The sequence below is a fragment of the Elephantulus edwardii genome, unplaced genomic scaffold (assembly GCF_000299155.1).
Source record: "Elephantulus edwardii isolate Elephantulus edwardi_28Jun2011 unplaced genomic scaffold, EleEdw1.0 scaffold00320, whole genome shotgun sequence".
In the NCBI taxonomy this organism is placed as follows: Eukaryota; Metazoa; Chordata; class Mammalia; order Macroscelidea; family Macroscelididae; genus Elephantulus; species Elephantulus edwardii.
In genome coordinates, this window is record NW_006400070.1 from 2,580,106 (window position 1) to 2,599,577 (window position 19,472).

Genomic DNA, 19,472 nt, shown 5'->3' on the forward strand with positions numbered 1-19,472 from the left:
TGGCTTTGACAAGCACTGTGGCAATTGGACAATTAAAACAGACATTGTTGGGGGGGGAAGAAGAACGAACTGGGGAGGAGGGTAGAGAAAACATTGCAACAATGAATGATTGAAAACCCAAAATCTCTGTAAATGTTCATTAAAACTAATAAAATTTAATAATAATTTAACAAAAACAAAACAAAAAAGAAAAAGATGTCCAGTTCTCTCAAGTGTGAGATTGCCTCTTTATCTTGATAGCCATAGAATGACTACCCCCTCTCACCTTGTTTGGAGGAAGTACCTTAATTCCATATGCCTCTGACTGCTGTAGCTTTTCCTCCCCTCTTGGTTCTGAACACATAACTCCAGAAAAGACAATGATTGTGTAATTTCTGTGCCAATATCTCACTGTTTTAAATTAATATGCTTTGGTTTTAAATTGGATGCCTATTAAGAGGATGAAGGGGAGGGTATGTATAAATGTAGTGGTGACTGGAATGTTTTAAGTGTTATTTTGATATCAGCTCATTATGTGTTATAAGACATGTAAGGGATGGTGGGAGTAGCTTCCTTTGATAAAGCCTTGATTTTTTTCTAACATCACTTAGTTCAGGGGATCCTCCGTGTTCATTACTGAAGACACTGGAGGAAAACTCCAATCATTAGGTGTATATTTTTAATGGTTGTTCTTATTAATCCTGAAGAGTTATCTTACTTGTTTTGCAAACAAGACAAAAACAACATAAACATGAATAAAAATACTGAGGTTGAGAATGAGAATTATGTGGATGCTTAGATTACCCAATATCTATAATCTGTAATTGGTGAATGGTATTAAAAGATACAGTGCTGGGTGGTAGAAAACTGGGATGATAAAGGCTGTGGGAGAAGTACCAGAGTCTCTTGCACCAGAGAACTAGAAGTATTAGATGTAATACAACTGGCCTTCTATAAGTTATCTTGCCTTAGTTCTATTGAAGTAATCAATTCAGGGTGAACATTGCATGCTGAGGATGGATAACCTTCTCAGGTCAGTTCTCAGTTATTTAACAAACTAAGTAAGGACCAAACATAGTATTTGCCTTTAGGTTTCAGTCAGAAAAAATAATTTATTTTGGTTTCATTCTTGTTCTGAATGCTAAGGTAAATTTTTAAAATACAACCAAGAAGGTACCAGTTAATTATAACGCTTAATTAACATTGGCAGTGGAGTAGTTTTGTATAAGCCTTTTGTTGTAAGCTCGAATAATAATAAAAAAGGAAAATAGCATGACTCAAATATTTTGAGACACATCCTCCTAAACAGTTTCTTCTCCCTACTCTGTTCTGCTATGAGGGATAATATAGTTGCTGCTACTTCTGCAAGCCACTCATAGAATAAGATGCCTCGAGATTGACTACCAATTCATTCCAACTCAGCCTGGATTTCACAACAGTGCTTGTGAGACTCGGTGAAATGTACTGAGATGGAAATAGCAGTATGCTATAATGCAAAGCTTAACTTTGATGATATTGAATGTGATATAGTTGTACAGAAGTACTTCCTGTGTCGCTGTCTGTTTGCCAGCAACCTGACAGCGACACCCTGATGGGAGTAAGTAGGATGAAGATACACCACTCCAGGAGAGGATCAGAGAGTCAATCCAGCTCAGTTTTTTTGGGGATAAGCACTGGACTTACATACACAGGAAGACAGGATAGGGTGGGCTTACATATGTGGGACATGCGTATTGGTTAGGAGAACCTTAGCCTTGTGAGGATTACTCCCATCTCAACAAACATGGCAGCTGTATTCCCACGTGGTGAGCTTTCTCCAGTGGGTACAGCCAAACACAGGGGAGCTTTCTCCACTCCATATTCAAGGCTGTTGGGAGGCTTGCACCTGTCTGGAGCTCAGGTGACCCATCCTGGCCAGAGGCACTCCCTTTCTCCCCAACATTCCACAACACTTCTTTGTCTTATGTGAGGATTGTAAGCTTATTTGAATTATGTAGACAAAACATAGTGGCATTACTTCATATTTAGCAAATATAATAAACAGGTTAACGTAAAAATGCAAAACAATAAGTTTAAAAGTTCAAACCAAGTTTCTTGACCTTATGGAAAGAGGAAACTATGCACTTGAGAATTGGATAGCCCCTGTTTGTGTACATGTAAAAAGTTCAGAGGTGAAGTCAGTGTAGATGAAAACATTTGAGAATTGTGGACCTTATGGTTGCAACTTGAAGTCACTGTAAGCATTTCAGCAGACTGAACATCCAAGAGCACAGACCAAATTTATCTTGTGGTTAAATTTCAGAGTTTATTTTTTATATAACAATAATTATCACTATTACATAACATACTCAGGACAAAGAATTTTGCTCAGGGAACATGCCGTATAATATTATTGTTGTTGTTGTTATTTTTTTACAGAATAGTCTATATAGTCCTGCTTACTTAAAACAAACCAAATAGCAGACCTTTGTGTAAGTGTTATGTTCAGATATTAGCAACTACCTCTGAATTTGATAGGTCAAATTTCTGAATATCAGATATATGTTTTCTTATTTTTATTTCATTTAGAAAGAGTGCCTAAGTTCCTCATGTATGTAAACATCACTGATCTAAGCACAGTGTTCATTTTCATGAGTGAAATATTCTGTTTACAGCAAAAGACTACCTCACAGTATGCTGCTCCAGACTTACCTGTTCCTGACAATTCTGTTACCGAACCTTTCTAACTGTGTTATGGGTTGCAGTTCACAGCTGCATGTAGCTGACAAACATGTGTGAATATTGAAGTATCTCATTTTAGTTAGCACTCTGTGACCATATTGATAATGTACTTAGTTTAAAGAATTGTGGGCATTCTGCCACTTAAGCAAATCATAATACAGAAGTAATCTTAGAAATAGTTGCTTTTTCCAGAGGGGAAGAAGTGGTCTAAAGAATGCCAATATCTTTCATTGAACTGTCTATGTTGTCCTGAAGTCAAGCAGGTTAAAACAGTCTAGAATTAGGTATGTAATTAACACTGCTTTGCCAAGGAGTAAATGTGAAATGCCTTTCCTAGCTACTGAAGTGAAGAATTGGAGGAAAGTGTCAGTTTGCAAAGTTTACTAATGTGATTTGAATAGACCCTTGATGTCAACTTTGTGTGTGTGAAGTATTATGTAACTTATTGACATCACAACACAAATGGAATTCCTAAGAAAGATACCTGTCTCTTAGATCCCTGTGAGCTATTCATTTGCTTGGTATATGGCATATTATGATGGAAACCTTTTTATACTTGCATTTTTAACTAGTCTTTACTAGAAGATTTTGATATATTTTGTTGTTTTCAGGTTTAAATAATGTTTGAAAAATTTGGAAAGACATTTTATTAAGCCAGAACCTCTTGCATTATACCATAATTTAAAATATACAAGTCATTATGGGTAAAAACATTAATAATCTTTGAACATAATTTTTAGAGTGCTAGAACTAAAAATAAAATAATAGCTATGATATATGAAGCATACAGAGTTTCAGTTACTTACCCAAAGTCCTTACACTGAAATGTATTGCCTCTATCTTATGAGAAGCCCCGCAGTTGTTGTGGTTAAAGTGTTCACTTGGTAATGGAACCCACTAGTAGCTCTAGAAGAAAGATGTGGCAACCTCCTTGTGTAAAGACTTCCAGCCTTGGAAACTGTATGAAGCAGCTCTGCTCTGCCCTACAGGGTGAATTCAACAACAATGAGTGTGATTTGGGTTATCTTATATGTTGAAAGGGAGAAATTTATTAACTTTTTGGTAAATCTCCCAGTTCTTCTCTGACTATAATCAATTCTCTGTTAAATGACTGAAAGCATGTGAGTCCTTGGTGTATTGACTACAATGTGATAATTGGTTCATCATGGAGAGATCTCCATGGAAATCAGTGTAGTGCTTTATTTTTCCCCTTAACACATCAACTGCTATATTTTTCCTCTTTAATTATTAAAATTTATTTCTTAATAAAAAGGGAAATATATTTAGAAACTTAAGCAGTTGCACTTTTTTTGTATTTTATTTTTAATAAAAGTGACACACTGATTTTTTTTAAGGTAGCACATTATAAAGAACCAATATGGTGATGAGGGATCAAATTCAAGCTGCACTGAACACATTGGCAAAAAAATGAGGCCTAGCAATTGATGGGATACCAGTTGACATATTTCAAATAGCCGACACAGCAACCTTAAATGCACTCAACAGTATGTGCCAGGAAATTTGGAAGACAGCTACCTGAACAACTGAATAGAAAATATCTATATTTGGTCTCAATTCCAAGACTGGAGATCCAATAGGATCAAATTATCAAAAAAAGATCATTAATATCACATGCAAGCAAAATATTGATGATGATCATCCAAACATTACTAGAACAGTACAATGAGAGAGAACTTTCAGAAGTTCAAGCTAAATTTAGAAGAGGCTATGACACTAAAAATCTAAAAATCATTGAAGATGTCAGATAGAGTTTGACTGAAATCAGAGAATACCAGAAGAATATTTATTTTTTTATTGACTATGCAAAGGCATTTGACTGATAACAGATAGCTTTAACAAGCTATGGCTAACACTGAATAGAATGGGGATCCTAGAACACTTAATTGTACTAATACAAAACTTATACCTAAACCAAGAATTTATTGTCCAAACAGTTCAAGGGAACACTGGTTTAAAATTGGGGAAAATGTGCATCAGTGCTGTATTCTTTCTCCATGTTTGTTCAAGAACCTAGCCTTCATGAAGAAGAATCAAGATTGGAGGCATAAAAATTGGAGGATGATTCATCAACACTCTGTGTTATGCAGACGATACAACCTTGTTTTCTGAAAGCAAGAAGAATCAGAGACACTTGTTGCAGACTCAACATCAAGAAGACAAACATCTTCATCACTGGGCCAATAGATGACAACATGATAGATGGAGAAAAGTTCGAAGTTGTTAACAATTTAATTTACTTGGATCCACAATCAACACCCTTGGTACTAGTAGGATATCAGGAAATATACTCTGCATTGTGAAAGTCTGTTGTTAAGAATCTCTCCAAAGTCCTAAAAGAGCAATGATGTCAGGTACACTTCATTCAAGCCACAGTTTTTTCAATCACCTGTTATATATGTCAGAGCTGGACAATGAATAAGGATGACAGAAGTATTGATGTTTTTGAGTTGTGTCGTTGGGGAAAAGTGTTGCATATCCACAGACTGCAAAAAAGAACAAACAGCTATGTCTTGGATAAAGTGCAGCCAGGATGCTCCTTAGAGGCAAAGATGATGAAGCTTCATCTCACATACTTTGAGAATTTTGTTAGAAGGGGCTACTCCTTGGAAAGGGATATCATGCTTGGAAAGGTGAAGGGTCAGTGAAAGGTAGGGCAATGAGCTAACACAGTGATTTTAACAAGGAGCTCAAATATATCAGAGATAAATTGACATTATGACTGGAACAATGGGCTCAAGGATGTCAGAAATCACAAGGACTGCACAGGCTAGAACAGGGTTCAGATCTGTTGTTCATAGGGTCACTATGAGTTGGACTCAGAGACACCTAACAACAACAAAAACAACAACAACAATAATAAAATATAATTCTATACCTCAGTCTTACCCCACTGAAGTGGTCTTTAGGTCCCACCAAAAATTTATCTGGGGGACTGCTTTCTTTTTGCTTTGGCTCATACTATGCACATGTACAATGTGACATTGTTTAGGATAAGTTTATAAGCTTAGAATCCTTTCATCTGTTACACAGCAATTGAAAAGAGCAACCACATCCTACTCTCCACAAGTTAGGTCAACATTTAAAGTAAGTTTTCCAAACTCACCTTTAAATTGTTAAGGTCTTAATCAGAGGGTCATACAATTTGATGGGTGGAGGGAAAGGTGGGTAAAGGAAAGGGGAAATATCTGGTGTGAAAAACAATGCATATGAACTTTATGAACTTTGTATGCAAACCAGTATAAAAAAATAATCACCAGATCTTTACATTTAAGCAGCTTGTGAGGATTCCGAGAACATTTAGCCTTTTAAGACTTGATAAAGAGGTGTAAGAACTTGAAAACATGGGAACTCTCCCTGTCTTTTCTAGCCTTTTATAAAACAAGTCTATCAGCAAGAAGATGTTATAGGGCATGAACTCATTCTTGCTACTTTTCTTTGCCTTGTAAGAGATCTTATTGTTGTTCTGTGCCATTGAGTCGCCTGCGACTCATAGCGACCGTATCTATAGCAGCCCTAAACCCGGCCCTATCTTGTGCCAATCTCACTGTCTCACTGTCATTACACAAATCACTGAATCAATCTATCTCATAGAGGGTCTTCTGCTCCTGTGCTGTCCCTCCACCTTCCCAAGCATGATGTCCGTCTTCAAGCACTGGTCCCTCCTTGCAACATGTCCAAAGTATATCAGACGAAGTTTTAGAATCCTTGCTTCAAGGAGAAGCTTGGTTTAACCCTCTCTATGACAAACCTGTTCATTGTCTTAGCAATCCATGGTATAGTCAATATTCTCCAACAACACAGTTCAAAGCCATCAATTCTCCTTCTATCATCCATAATCATTGTCTAGCTTCCACCCCCCATTGTCTAGCTTTCTGATGCATAGCAAGTGACTGCAAAGACTGACATTGCTGCTCTTCAATCTTTTAATTTCCTGTCTGCTTGTGCCAAAAGTGTTGATTGTGGAGCCAAGCAAACTAAAGCTGTGAACAATCTCAATTTCTTCACCATCTATCATGATGCTACCAATCAGCCTAGTGGTGAGAATCTTTGTTTTCTTGATATTGAGCTTCAATCCATATTGAAGGCTGCAGTCCTTGACTTTCTTCAGCAAGTGCTTCAGATCCTTAGGTCAGGCAATTATAACATGGGGAAATAAATATTCGGTGCTTTTCACTGTTAAATAAGATTTAGATTAATTCTGCAATATACAACCGAATGAAGGTTCTTAGGGATGACATTGTGAATTACCTGTTTTCTTCTACTAGATGCCCAGGTAAAAACTTCGGCAATTATCACAAATTCCTGTCTTGTTTTCAAAATAGACCTTAGGCCATGTGTGAGAAATCAAAAGACAGTTTTCTGAAAGAGTTACAAAACATTCTGTCAAAAAGGTTAAGATAGAAAGGTTCAAAGATAATAAACATTTAACAACATGTAAAATGCCTCTTAGCTGGGCTTAAGGTATTTTATAAAATGGAGATCTTCAATGCAGCTTAAAACCAGAACTAGAACACTTTAAAGCAAAAACATAGCTAGATTTGGATACATACAATAGAAGGCAAATCCCAAACCAAAACCAAACCCAAAACCCCTACAGCACTGAATATTTTGTGAGAGAAGATCCTCTTGCATAAATTCACTCTTTCCAAACTTCACCAGATTTGTGGCTCTTCAATCTGCTCAAGTGCAAGACTCTAGATTTCTATTGCCTTTCTAACACTTTAGTCAGGCAACTCAGGGCTTGAATTTTTTCTTCCATTTTTTCAGCTTGAAAATGAGTATTCTTCCCATTTGGTTTTCTAACTCTGAATCGTTGCACATTTCATTATACTGCTTTGGTTTGTCCTTTTAAGGCATAGGTCCTTCTACCTTTATTTACCTTCATTTTTAATTTTTAAAATAATTTTTATTTAACCAGGTTTTTTTTTGTTTTGTTTGAAAGATTACAAAACATATTGATTTTTCATTGAACCATTCATACACGTTTTATATCATAGCAATATTTTCAATATCCTTCAATGCATTCACATTCTTAAAATTTTGTCTCTGTGAGTCTCATATCCATTAATCCTTCTGTCTTGCTCATTAACTTTCATTGCCTTTAGCACATTTGTTGTTTTTTGCTTTATTGAACATTACTTTTAGTGCTGCAATGAGATCTCCCACTGTTTTGATCTGCATCCCTCTAATGGCTAATGAATATGAGCATTTCCTTATGTGTTTATTAGCCACCTGAATGTCCTCTTTGAAATTTTTGTTCATGTCTTCCACTCAATTTTTAACTGAACTGATTATCTTTTTGTTGTTTAGCTTTTAAGCTTTCTGTAAATTTTAGTGATTTGTTCATTGCCTGATATGTCTCAAGTTCTCCCCCTTTGTTTAGTAATTCATTCTTTATGACTTTATTTAGTGCTCAGAGTTCCAAGATTATAAATTCTGTGTGTTTCACTTGATTTTTACCTCTGTTGCAGAGTTATTGGGTAGGATGCATCGTTATGATGCCATCTTGATAGAAAAGCCCAGTATTTTGAGTCTTGCATCATATTTTTTTCCAACTCTGTCCAGGACCCTCTATTGTGATCACTTTCATAATTGTCAACAGTGATAATTGTCCATCATTCAGTTCCATTGACTATCATTCAGTTCTTCTGTTCTTAGGATGGAGGTTGCTGTTTATGTGGTCCGTTAGTTCTCTGTGCTAATTGTAAAAAGCAATTATTTTAAAAAAATATGGAACGCTTCATGAATTTGCGTGTCATCCTTGCGCAGGGGCCATGCTAATCTTCTCTGTATCATTCCAATTTTAGTATATGTGAGGCCGAAGTGAGCACTAAAAAGCAATTTTTATATTATGATGTTTTATATCATGGATTTTGGGCTTAGTAAAAACTTTTGTTCTTTTCTATCCTGGTTCTCAATCCCAAATAAAATCCAAACCTGTTTTTTTTGTTTGTTTTTTTTTTTAGTTCATGTTGTTGTTGTGTACTGTTGTGTAAGAATCAATCCATAGCTGATCCTTTGGCAAGTTTTTAGAGACAGTTAATTGCTTAAGAGGAGATTGCCCAGTCTTTTCCTGCAGTGCAGCTGGTGAATTCCAACCATGTGCCTTTGGGGTTGCAGCACAGTTTCTTCATATTGGATATAAAAGATTTCCATAGGATTTTAATTTTCCTAGGGATTAAGGGTCTGTTGGACCTAGTGTTAAGAAGCTGTGTTGCAATCCCAAGGCACACTTTTCAAATCCACCAGCTGCTCTGTGGGAGAAGGGTGGGTAAACTCCTCTTGTGTGATTTACTGCCTCTAAAAATTGCTGAAAGGTTAGCTATGAGGTGATTCTGACTCAACTGTACCCAACAACAATATTGGATATCCAAGATTATAACATTTATGGATGTAGACTGCTATAGCTTTTATCTTGCAGACTACTGATTTTCAGGTTAGCAGCCAACTATTTAACCACTGCACCACCAGGGCTCTTTGAATCATAGTAAGACATAAAATGTTTATATTTCTGGGTCATGGCAACACCACAATGTACTCTCATGATGGGCAACTAAGCCCATCCCTCTGAAAAAGATCCCTTCAGGTCATCTCAATCTCTAAATGATGTAACATTGTCAATGCAGTTGGAGTAGAATAAAAACTACTGCCTTCAAGTTGATTCTTTCTCATGATAATTCTCACAAGGTTTGAATTAAGATTCTGAAAATCTTAATGGAAGGAAACTGTCTCTTTTTCCCTTGGAGAACCTAGTGTGTTCAAACTGCTGAGCTTTTTTTAGTTAGTGAGCAAACAATTATCTCACTAAGCTGCCAGTTGGAGTAAACCAAAACACCAAACCCTTGGCCCATGAGTCATTTAAACTCACAGCAACTTTCCACTGGGTGAGGTTGAGGCTGTATGTCTTAACAGGAGCAGACTGCTTTATATTTCTCTTCTGTAGCGGCTACTGGAACTGTGTCAGCAGTATGGGGCTAGAATCCAGTTTGGATGTCATATGCAGCAGCCAGATTCTGCAGAGGTTTATTTGCTGATTCTGATGAGGTAACTAATGTTTAGTGTGATGATGAAGACTGTGACACTGATGTCTCAAATGCAATAATGGTTACCCATGGTGGACAGTGTTTGGTGGAGCTTCCCACTTAAAACAAGCTTGGAAGCAAGAGTGGAATTCACTTCTGATATATCTTGCCTCTGGAAACTCTATGAACGTGGAGAAATGATGAAACTTATCCAAGTGCTCAGGTCTTTCTTTCATAGGGTCGCTATGAATATCTATGACTTAATGGCACTTAATAACAACCACCACCACCACTACCACCACCATCACCTTTCAGTTAGCAGTAAAACACATAACTCACTATGCCACCACGACTTCTTTAGTTGGAGTACAGTAATCGCATAATGATGAAACCTTGTATCATCTATGATTCCAAGGCATCCTTTCCATGTGTAAAGGTTTTATTATCCCAAGTATGAGTATTTGGGGCTGTCCATTTGCTCTATTTTGTCACATAGATCACTTTAAAAATTTCAGCTGAGGACTTTAACATTCAAAATTTATAGAATATCATCATTTGAAAAGATTCTAGTGATGCTCTGGACGAGGAATTTGGACCCCAGAAGTGTAATAGAGTCGTTCAAAGATTAGAATTCAGGTTAAAATCAGAGTTATGTTTCATATTTTTCTCCTACTTTATTATTATGTTTAGAATTTTATTGTATACACTTTTGAGCATCTTTCAGAAGCAGCTAGGAGCAGTCGATAGAACATAACTTGGAACACCAAAAAACCCAATTCTCGGTTTTACTGTTGATTCATTTAGCAGAAATTCATTAAGTAAGAAAGGAGACACATGATTTATTGCCATTCATTTGTTCATTTAATTGTGTTCCTACATTGTATTATGATATATGCGAGATGCTAGAGAACAGAGCCAAACAAGGAAATATATCATGGTAGTCAGATAGTCCTGCGTTTGCATCCCTGCACTGTACTGAATTTATTAGTAAAAACTTAAGAAAAGTACTTGAATGCTCTACCCTTGTGGAAGATTAAAGAACAACGTTTAGAAAATCCTGTTTATCTGTACTCCCACTGTCCATAATGCTTCATGTGGATTGTGAAATATCTGATTCCTTGTTTCTCTGGAAGAAATGAATTCTAGTCTTCTTTAGCTTATTACAAGAACTTATTAATGCTTGGGTATCTCTGATGAGATTAATTAATTCAGTTACCTTGACCTCGGAGGTTAGAAAATTCAGAAACAAACCTGAATATTTCTTCTGAAAAGGACTGCCCCAGACAAGAGAAATGTTTCTGATTTAAATAAAATTGTTCTCATCTGTACAATTCTTTCCCAAGAGAACTGTGTGTGTCAATTTGAAATCCATATTTCTTTGGTTTTACTGTTAAGTTTTTCCTATCAGTCCTGTCTGGTTTTGGCCTTTATTTTGCATAACATAAATGTCTCTTGCCCAGACATTTTGGTTAGTTACACTAGTTCAACCTGACTAATCTTCCAATTAGAAATTTTAGGAAGCATAAGTTTCTTCTATCTCTGTGCCTACTCTCTTTTTTTTAGAACTCTAAGCTTCACTCTCCCAAGAAGTTCTGCAGACCAAAAGAAGTGAGGCAAATTTTTTTCTCAAATTTGCAAAAGATCGAGCACTTTGCAGAGGATGAATTTCCCCAAATAGCTAAGCTTCCAGAGAACTAAGGGTTACTCCAGCAGACACTATCTAATTCTGGCTTCTCTGTGTCCTTTATACCTGCTATATTATCAGGCACGTAGCTGCTTCCTAAGAAATGCTTTTTAAGGGATAAATGAATTAAATCATAAACCTCTTCTTATTATCATAAACCTATTCTTATTCTATATCATGAGTGTCCTGCCTCTTTTACACTATACCAAATGAAACTATTTTTTATTATTGCCTAGACTATTATGATGAGCTCTAGTGCCCTCCAGGGCCTATTGTACTATGTAGAATGTTTTTAGTCTATATTAAATGATCCTAAGCTGCTGTGATTTTAAAATAATTTGCAAAAGATGATAATGTTCTTCATATGTTGTTTAAATTTCCAGGATTATATGATGGCATAATTTTATAATTATATGGGACTATAAGTGTAACAAATGCTGTGTTTCAAGATTTTCTGCCACTGCTTATTTTAACATACAACTAATAACTTTCTTCGTGGGAACCCCCCAACAATAATGATTGTACATTATAATCTCTGATAGGAAATTCCCTTTGATGTGTCCTTTGATAAGTGTCCTGAGTATGACTTCACCAAATATCTAGCAATCAAATAGCAGAACAGTGATGCTCTCATAAAGGCCATTTTTAAAAAATAAAACAACAACAATAACAACACCAAAACAACAAAAAACCCACACCAAAACCCTATGCTTTTCAGTTAATATTCTTTCAATGCTTCATGACCTGTTATCTGATGATTCTCTCACCCTGTCACTAGGGCCATTTTCTTCTTCCTCCTGATGTTGCTTGTGACTTTCTCGAACTGAGGCATAATAATGTAAATTTGCTGCTAAAAAATCAGTTCTGGGCCTTGACTAACTCAGAAAACGTCTAAAATATTTTGTTACATTTTATCCCCAGCTATATATTTTCACTATTTATCTATGCTTCTTTAATTGTGGTCATGTGTACCTGAATTCCTCATAGATTTGCCTAATCTTCATCTATGGTCCTTTGTTCCTGGGCACTACTTTATTCCCTTTCCTGTATATTGAAATCCCAAATAGCTTTGTTACCTCATTCTCTTCTATGATGCTGTCTTTGATCTCCATTTCCTGTCCACTTTGGAAATAATCCTCTTTCTTTCATGTTCTGTTTGGTCTATCTCCGGCATGTCCCCTTTGATGTTTGAGTTAAGAATGCAGAAAGAAGAGGCCTATATTAGAGATACATACTTATGAGTTATTTATATATAGATGGAGATTGTTTGTTGTTGTTGTTGTTATGTGCCGTCGAGTCTCCTGCGACTCATAGCGACCCTATGTACAACAGTCTTAAACTCCGCTCTGTCCTGTGCCAATCGCACTGTCTCCGACACTCCCATCCCAATTATCCCAGTCACTGAATCAATCCACCTCATAGAGGGCCTTCCTCTCCTGCGCCATCCCTCCACCCTCCCAAGCATGATGTCCCTCTCCAAGGACCGGTCTCTCCTCACAACATCAAGGATAGAATGTGTCTACACCAAGAGAAGGAAATAAAAGACATTCAGATAGGTGAAGAGATGGTTAATAGAGATGATATGATAGTGTACACGGAAAACTCCAAAGACTCAACAAAGATACAGTTAAGGTTAGTGGACCAATTTAGTAGAGTGGCAGGATATGAGACAAATATCCAAAAATCAGTGGGATTTTTCTACAGTAACAAAGAGAATTCAGAGAAGGAAATCAAGAAAGTAATACCATTTATAATAGCCAACCACAAATTGAGATTCGTGGGAGTGAACCTAACTAGAGAAACAAAAGACCTATACAAAAAAACCTACAGAGCATTTCTGATAGACACAATAAAAGACCAAAAGAAATAGAGAAATGTGCCCTGTTCATGGATAGGAAGATTCAAAATTACAATCCTACCAAAAGCAATCTACATATCAGTGCAATCCCAACAAATACCCAATTCATTTTTTCAAGGAGATTGAAAGGGAAATTGTCAAGTTTATTTGGAGATGCAAGAGACCCTGAATAAGCAAAACATTTTTAAGAAAAAAATGAAGTAGGAGACATGGCACTCTGTGACCCCAAAACATTCTACACAGCGGTTATAACCACAACAGCATGGTACTAGTATAATGACAGGCACATAAACCAATGGAACAGAATTGAGAACCCAGAAATAGACCCAGCTACCTACGGTCAACTGATATTTGACAAGGAAATAAAACCTATCAAATGGAGAAATGACAACCTCTTCAACAAATGGTGCTGGCAAAACTCGACCACTACATGCAGAAAGGTGAAACAGAATCCAGATTTTTTGTTTGTTTGTTTTGTTTTGGAGGGGGCACCCGGATATGAACCACAGAATCCAAATCTTACATCACACACAAAAATCACCTCAAGGTGGATCAGAGACCTGGGAGTAAAGCCCCAAACCATAAAGTTAATAAGAGACAAACTGGAATCAAGCTTAAAAGGCCTAGTCTGTGGTATAAAATCTGCCAAATACGGCCAGAAAATGCAAAATCTGAAGAATGAAATTGATGAATGGGACCTTCTAAAGATTAAATCCTTGTGCACATCCAAAACTTTTTCCAACAGGGTGGAAAGAAAACTTACTGACTGGGACCAAACATTTGGCAATACTATCTCAGTCCCATAACGAAAGTTTATAGAATACTCCTGGGCCTCCACAAGAAAAAGAATAATAACTCAATTGCCAAATGGGGGGAAAAACATGGAAAGAATTTTCACAGAGGAAGAGATTGGAATGACCAACAGACACATGAAGAAATGCTCAAAATCACTGACAATAAGAGAGATGTAAATAAAAACCACAAGGAGATACCATCTCACTCTAGTAACAGTGGCAAAGTTTAAAAGGACAGCAATTAATAAATATTGAAGAGGATGTGGCAAGATAGGAACTCTTATACATTGCTGGCAGGATTGTAAAGTGGTACAATCACTCTGAAATAATTTTGGCACTTCCTCAAAAAGCTGAACATAGACATTCCATACGATGCAGTTATTTCATTGCTTGGAATATACCCCAAGAAAATGAAAACTGAGGCTCAAATGGAGAATTGTACACCAATGTCCATAGCAGCGTTATTCATAAGAACATGGAAGTGGCTGAGATGTCCAACCACAGGTGGATAGATTGATAAGTTGTGGTACATTCATACAATGGAATACTACTCTGCATGCAGGAGCAAAAATTTTGTAAATTACTACCTAACTTGTGAGGGACTAGAGAGCATTATGCTGAGTGAATTAACTTAGTTCCACAAAGACCAATATTGTATGAAAACCATTATTGTAGAATGATTATGAGGATCCAAGAGGGGGGAGAGTAGAAGCAGAGGGTTGAGGATGGGTGGGGGCAGGGTAGAGTTTTAATCATAGGGTTGCACAATTTGATGGGGTGAATGAAATATGAAGACTCTTTTGTGAAAAACAATGTATTCAAACTTTTAAAATAAATCAGTATAAAATAAAAATAATTTTTTATTCTTAAATTTTATTCGTTTTAATTAACATTTACAGAGATTTTTGGTTTTCATTCACTCATTGTTGCACTATTTTCTCTACCCTCCTCCCCAGTTAGTTCTTCTTCTTTTCTCCCCCCCTTGAAAATCTGTTTTAATTGTCCAATTGCCACAGTGTTTGTCAAAGCCAGTTCTGATTAATCTCCTTTGTCAGTGTGTCCTTTGCCATTCCCTATCACTCCTCCCTGAGAGAGACTTCACCCTGATTCATAAGGAAAAGGGGATGGTGTATTCTCTTAGCTACTTCCTGCTGAAAAGGGACGCTGTAGGTTTCAGGGTGAAGATCTTCTCTCACCACTCTAAAGGGCCCCTTTGGCAATACAAAACACATAGATTATTATGGAGATTGATTTTGGAATTTAGATGCACTGTTATCAATTGTGCTTAGCTGTACATGTTCATATCCTTGAAGATGTATCATGGAAGTGTTGCAGCCTAGAAGACACAAATTTAACTAACACATTAAAAGTACATGAGTCAAAAATTAAAAAGCAATAATATTCAAAGTAGAGGTTCTAATAGTGGCACAAGTCAAGTTACAGAGGGAAGGTAGTTCTTACAATAAAAGGCCTATTGACTAACACTTTGTCTATTACAGTGTAGAGGTTAGGAACCACGAGATGTAGAGGCTCAGCTATGTCATTTATTATTCTTAAGTCCTGGAGAAAATTCCATCTACCACTGGGTTGTTTTACAAAAGGAATGTATCTAAACAAGAGAAGTAGGCCAGGGGAAAGTGGAACTTAAAGTTTACGAGTGAGGCTGTGACTCTGTCATCTTTATGTGATCATGAAAATCTAGCATACAGTAAAAATAGTTTACTATCTCCAAAATACTGGAGAGTAATGATACCAGTTTGAAGACTAAGGTCTGATCAAGGCCATGCCTGGTCTTTTCAATAACTTGCTGTGCATCTGAGAGCTAGACAACGAATAAGGATGACAGAAGAAGAACTGATTATCTTTGAGTTATGATGTTGGAGAAGAGTACTGAATATCCCATAGGTTGCCAAAATGACAAACAGATATGTCTTGGAAACAATGTAGTCAGAATGCTCCTCAGAGGCAAGGATGATAAAGCTTCATCTCTCAAACTTGAGGAAGTATGTCAGTTTGTGTCCCAGTTCTTATTTCTTTGGAAAATGTACTTAGCAGTGGGATTTCTAGATCAAATGGAATTTGTGTTCCTCACTTTCTAAGGAATGCCAAAATGCCTTTCATGTTGGATGAACTATTGTACTTTCCCACCAGCCTTGCATAAATGTTCCTGTCTCTCCACAGTCTCCCTGGTTTTCATTGTTCACAGTTTTATTGAACACTGTTGTTGTTGCCAGAGTGAGATGATATCATTTTTGCATGGTACAAAAGCAACATACAAAAATGAGTTGGATTAATTTACAGTAACAAAGAGAACTCTGAAAAGAAAAATAAAGAAAATAGTGATATTTACAATAACCACCCACAAGATGAAATGTCTAGGAATAAATCTAACCAGAAAAGCACAAAGAAAATATAAAGAAAATTACTAATGATTGAAGACTAGAAGAGATATGAAATGACATTAATTATATGCATGAATAGAGCAAAATGTTATTACAAAGATAAAAGAGGAACAAAAGAAAGAGCAAATTGGATGCCAAAAGAGATTCTGAAAATTGAACTAGAAAAAAAAAAAAAGAAAAGCCAAAACAAAAAGAAGAAATGCTTAAGTCAGAGGAACACAATATGGCTCAAAATAAAAAAAAAGGAGTGACTCAGAGACTTTCTTTATACAATTTCAGTCTATATGTGAAACAGATCATTTGGGAGGTTGGATTTTATGAAGAAGAATGTGGTATCAGGCCTAGAGGAAGATTCATCAACAACTTGTGTTATGCAGATAAAATTTTGCTCACAGAAACTGAGGAGGACTTGAAGTATTTACTGCAGAAGCCTGAAGCCTTCAAAGAAAACAAAGATCCCCATCACTAGGTCAGTAGGCAGTAAGTATCATGAGAGATGGAGAAAAGATAGAGGGTCAGTGCAGAAGAGGAGGACCCTGGACAAGATGGATTGACACAGTGACTGTGGCAATAAAGGCAAGTTGAGGTTGGCTCAGGATAGGGTAAAGTTCAGAGTCATTGTTTATAGGGTCTGTGAGTCCTAGTCAACTCGATGGCATATAACAACAACAACTGCTAAAAACCCAAAGAGACCTAAAAAGATATGAAAAATATTATGTTCACAGATCAGAAGTCTTAACATTGTAAAAATAACTATACTATCTAAAGCAATCCACAAGAACAATGAAATCCCAATTTACATTTTTAAAGAGATGAAAAAAGTAATCATTAATATTATATGGATCTCTATGAGTCTCTGGTGTAGCCCCAAAGGTGTTTTTTTGTTGTTTGTTTTGTTTTTAACAAAAACATAAATTGCACTAAGAAAATCTCCTGTCAGGAACCTCTCCAAAGTGCTGAAAACGAACAAAGTCAGTCTAGAGTCTAAGGTGGGACTGATCTAAGCCATGGTCCTTGCAATTACTTGCTATGTATCAGAGAGCTGGACAATGACCAAGGATGGCAGAAAAAAAAATGCCTTTGAGTTTTAGTGCTAGAGAAGAGTAGAAAACAAACAGGTCTGTCTTGGAGATGATGAAGCCAACTTGCTCCTTGTAGACAAGGGTTCTGAAGCTCCATTTCACATATTTTGGGCATGTTGCTAGGAGGGGTCAATCCTTGCAGAAGAACATTATGTTCAGAAGGATATAGGGACAGCACAGGAGAGGAAGACCTTGGATAAGATGGCTTAACACGGTTACTGGGATAATGGCAGTAGGTGTATTGGAAACAGGAATACAGGCTCAAGACAGGGAAGGATTCAGAGCTATTGTTCATTGGGTTGCTGAGTCATAGGCAACTTGAGGGCCCATAACAGCAGAAGCAACAACAACAACAACAACAACAACCACATCTAATAAGCATCTCCAGCTTTTGATTAATGTCTTGCATAACTGCTTTTCCTCCATATTCTCTGTTCCATTTAAAGACATGCTCAACTTTATGCTCAGAAGTTACCTTTATTCACTTTTAAGTTCTCAATTGACACATGTGATTCATTAGCTAGTTCTGACAGCTCTCCACAAAAAAAGAGAAAAATTATTTCAAATATAATTCTTGCTAGCTCTACCTTTATCAGTCTGGTATCAACTTCCAGCATCTCCAGTCTGCACAATGTAGTCATCCACCTAAATGGTCCTCCTCCTGGCTTTCTTGCCTCCCAATTATCCACGTGTCCCAGCAACTCAAGTGATCTTTGTAAAGGGAATCAGTTCATGTTATTCTCCAGTTCTTAAATGCTCAAGGGCTTTCTGTCCCACTTGGATTAAAATGCAGCCTTTTTACTCTTGTCTAGAAATCATCAGTCCTCAAGATTACTTTCTCTGATAAATTTTCTGAGCTTTAATTAGTCCTCTTACCTGCTTTATTTTTTAGAAAGTTCTCATAACTGTCTAAAACCATATTTGTTTGTTCATTGTTTTAGTACTTTCTCACCAGAATGTAATTGCTTTCATTAGAATTTAAGCATCATCTTGATTATCTCGGGGTACCTTCCTCACCTACATATCACCCCAGTGAATAATACCTGATTTATAACAGATATAAGTTTGCTTAAGGGATGAAGTCCTTGCTTCTTGGATGAATGAATGAATATTCTGCACTGTCATTCCTTCACTTACAGAAAGGCTCCGGGTTACAGGCTCTCTCTCCCTCTCCTCCAATCTTTTGCAGTCCACCTGTGACTGATTGCTCTGTCCTCCAGTGTAATTTACACTCACTTTTAATGTATTACTTATTTCATTCTGTCAGCTTCTCTAGGAAATATAAGCTTCTACAGAGTGGAACTTCTCATCTTAGTCATTGAAGAAACAGGCCCATCTATGGGCTCCCATACTACACGACTTAAAGATTTTCACTGATTTTAAAGGTAATTTTAGCCATTTGCAGAGAAGGTTTTGTGCTTGTGACAAAGAACTCACAAAATTACACATTTTAAAGTATATCAACTTTGCAAAAACACATTATTTGGCCTTTATATTTCTTTTAACATCTGCATTATTCAGATTTTGCCTAATAAACTTTTGTGTGGCAAGATAAGAGGATCCTTTGGTGACCTATTTTGTTTTAGCTAAGAGAACACAGATTATTAGGGAGGCTGGGCTCTATGAGGAGAAATGTGGGCTCAAGATTGGTGGACGATTTATCAACAATCTGTGTTATGCAGATGACACAACCCTGTTTGCTGAAACTGAAGAGGACCTGAAGTGCCTACTGCAGAGGGTCAAGGACTGCAGCCTCCAATGTGGATTGAGGCTCAATGCCAAGAAGACAAAGATTCTCACCACTGGACCAATTAACAGTGTCAGGATGGATGGTGAAGAGATTGAGATTGTTCACAGCTTTAGTTTGCTTGGCTCCACAGTCAACACTCTTGGCACCAGTAGCCAGGAA